Raw genomic sequence first — 3,586 nt, 5'->3', positions numbered from 1 at the left:
TAGATAGAGCTTAATTTAGGAGATATTTGATTTTAGAAAATACTTTTTATTTTATTTAACAAGCGGCAATGATTTTATATTAATGTAAAAAAAAGCAAATACATATATGTTATTACACCGTTGAACACTAGAATAGATATTCAAAAATAGCAACGCAAACTACTACATTGTAAACTGTAAATTTAGTGTTCTGAATTGTATGCACTGAATTTAAAATCTATCGTTTAATTGCTCAATAGTGTTAATTGGCTCAACATAAACTAATCGTTTTAAGTGGTCCTATAAAATATCTAAAGGGTTGAGTTAAAATAACTTTTATTGATATGTATTTGCTTTTTTTCTACTTTAGAATAATAAATGAATTGTTAAATAAAATATTAACGTATTTTTTAAAACTGAAAATCTAAATGAAATTCTATCTGAAGAAAGTTATTTTTTGATTTATAATTAGAATTCTAGTTTTTTGATATAACATTTCATTTTTTCTCTTCAGTTGCGAAACACCCTGTATAAATACTTAACTATACTTGAATTTTAATTACAAAATTTCGTTTATTTTCGGAATTAATTCAATAAAAATGAATAATAAAAATTCTATTTGAATTTAATAGTGGAAATATTTTCCTGAATTCGTGTCTGCTTTGAAGAGTTTTTATTGTTTATTCTTCAAACGAAATTGTTTTTACATGTTGAAAGTGGAAAATTAAATGGCTTTTAACTTCGTTGAGGGAGCGGGGTAAAGAGACACTGGGAATGGAACTGTTTGAATGTATTATGTTATATCGTTATCTCTTGAGATTGTTAGCTTGGCAATATCACTGATGTTGTTTGAACAATTTCTTACGAAAATAGTAATAACCGTCGCAGAAGTCTAATATGATGCTTCTGAGTACCGTTGTACGTCATCACCGTTTTGGGCATAGCTTTAGAATATTTCTGCAAGCCTGATAGCAATACAGTGCATGAGTGTATCTCGTTTTTGTTGTCCGTTGGTCTGTGCTGCCTATAACCGGAGACGACGCCTGAAGGTATTTAGCCCTAATCCTTATTGAATTTTCATTTGATTGTGTGGAATATGTTTCTATTTCGTGATTGATGGGTTTCGATTACCGTTGCTTAGATCTTTTTTGACGTGATATCTTCGTGCTTCAACATGGGAGTCCATCTTGGCATCTTGCCTGTTCGTTCATCTACTGTGAATTTTTATAAACTCTTGGTTTATTTGAGGTCGAATAATTATGGTTTTGTTAGAATTTTTTAATTTTCAAAACAGGTTTAGGCGATGATTGTAGATTTTTCGTATCGATGTGACCACTCCTCGAAAAATTGCCTTCGTTTTATAGCCAAAATATGTGAAATATTTCTCAAAAATATTACTCTGCCTTCAAAAATTCTATATTTCTGTTAGAAAATTTTTCATTTTTGCCTCGTTGTTCTAGAGTTTGGATTTTAACTTGTTTTTTTCTTTTTAATAATACATGCTTGCTGTGAGATAACAACCTAGGATTGGATGGACAAACTACTTGTAGATGTAATGTCTGTGACAGCGTGACTTACTTTATTTCCAAAAATGCCTCAAATGAGCTGATTGAAAAATTTATTGGACATAAGATGTTAACAATGGTAATTATCATTAATAATAAAATAACAAAACCTAGTGAACATATAAGTAATATTAAATTTTCAACAGGTTTCCATTAAAACATTAAAGAACATGAGGAGGTAAATCAAAAGGAGTCGAAACGTGGAGAAACAGAGCCCCCCACTCATACTTTCTTCTCTTGGACTTGGAAAGGACAGTTGTATTTATGAAATGGTTTGTGAATTTTTAAATCTTGTATTTCGTTAGTTTGACAATAATTACTACTACAATTTTTTACTCTTCTGAATTGTAGTAGTTAATGATTAAGTTTGATATTCTATAATTTTATTGATAGTAGTTATGGTTCTTAATATTTTAATACATAATATTTAAGATGAAAGTAACATTAAATTGCTTCAACAGGTTATCATTTAAACACGTTAAATGAACAAGGAGACAAGTCAGAAGGATTCGAAACGTGGAGAAATGAAGCCCCTTAAATGTTTTTTAGAAAAAAACATGCAGTCCAATTCACACTGATGTATATAAGGTTGCGTACGTGACGTTGTGTCTTCTGCTCTGTGGCTCATTTCACTATCGATGGTATCATTATTCCTTTCAAAAGTATCTATTGTTAGAGGCACTCTCTGCTGTCAACGCTTAGGAATAAAACTCGAGCACCTTCGGTAATCCTCGGGGTAAGCAATTGTTTTACTGTACTTTATTTTCGTAGTAATTTGTAATCTTTGGCATCTATGGTTTTCCTTCTGTCAGTTATATATTACCCACAGCAACTTAGACGTGAATCTGTGATATTTGGTATTTCTTTTAACAATTATCTATTGTCTAAATCATAAATTAGCTCTGTATGCATCTATGATTAGTTCTATGCTATGATGCAAATTGACACTTGTCGCCATTTTATAATTCTGTCATTTTACTTGCGTTTTGATGCATGTTTTGTTGTATTTCATATGTTATTTATGTGAGTGTAATTAATTGGTACCTTAATTCAGGTGTTTAATGCCTTCCGTAATTAATAGTGTAATTAATACGTTTTTTGTTCATTTCTGCAGATTGTTCAACAAATGGGAAAGAAATAAAGTTCAGTTTGGTCCTACTGAAACAACCAATGTCTACATGGGCATCATCTTTCTTGGATTGATCTCTTGATTAGCTGTTTACATCTTTGCCTTGCAACATTAGAGCAATTGGAGATTAATTTAAATTCCATAGAAACAACAAAATTTTTGGTATGGTATTCCTGCCGGATTTGTTTTGTTTTAACACCTGCAAAGTTTGGGATGTTACAATCTACATTTAATTAAGGTGAGAATACTTGATATAACTTTAATTCTCTTTATTAATCTATTTGCCACCGTATCTGTTTCAGATCAACGCTGGAGAAGACAAAGATGACCCCGTAGTTGAAATAGTTTTTTATCCTGCATGCTCTAGAAATTATTAAGTTGATTTTATTCAAATTAATTTTTTATTTTGCATGTTTTTTTGTTTTTTTTGTAGTTAATTTGATTTAGTTTTTATTTTGCATGCTTATTTTTGTTCATTTTGTTTGAAGTAATTGTTGATTGTAGATGTTTTTATTTTTTTTGTATGTAGTAGTAGTGTAGTAGTAGAAATAACACGTTTAGTAGTTGTAGTATAGTCTAACCTTGCTTACCTCTTCGCTTAGCTTACTGCATATTCTTCCTAATTTGCTTTGCATTTACCCTACGAGTTCTACATGATTCAACGTTTCGTTATCGTGTGTGTTTCTTCTCACCCTTGTGGAATTAGGGAGGGCCTCCCCGAACGACTTCCCTTGGGCTTAGCTATTTAGTTGATCTTAAAAGTGTCTTATACACTTTTCGCGAGTCTACTCTAGCGTTACTTCCTTTCAGACAGGGTACAGTGGGTTATCTGGAATAGGAGCAATAGGCGACTGCCCAGCTTGCCTTGGCGAAATCTGTCCGATCTTCTCTACCAAAACTATTAGTATTTGTC

At 31.4% G+C, this 3,586-nt stretch overlaps 1 long non-coding RNA gene across 2 annotated transcripts; it reads left to right on the top strand.

The window, feature by feature from the left end:
• The first annotated feature begins 576 nt into the window (after window positions 1-576).
• On the top strand, window positions 577-3,121 carry LOC108740816. 2 transcript variants are annotated; one of them, XR_003231577.1, is made up of 5 exons: window positions 577-1,623; window positions 1,691-1,816; window positions 2,006-2,280; window positions 2,659-2,911; window positions 2,976-3,121. It is a non-coding gene; the product is annotated as an uncharacterized LOC108740816 (long non-coding RNA). The 2 variants fall into 2 exon arrangements; XR_001938407.2 differs by having other exon boundaries at window positions 579-1,623; window positions 2,659-3,121.
• The last annotated feature ends 465 nt before the right edge of the window (window positions 3,122-3,586 follow it).

Source organism: Agrilus planipennis, unplaced genomic scaffold, assembly GCF_000699045.2.
Source record: "Agrilus planipennis isolate EAB-ADULT unplaced genomic scaffold, Apla_2.0 scaffold299, whole genome shotgun sequence".
NCBI lineage: Eukaryota > Metazoa > Arthropoda > Insecta > Coleoptera > Buprestidae > Agrilus > Agrilus planipennis.
This window is presented reverse-complemented; position numbering and strand designations above follow the sequence as displayed.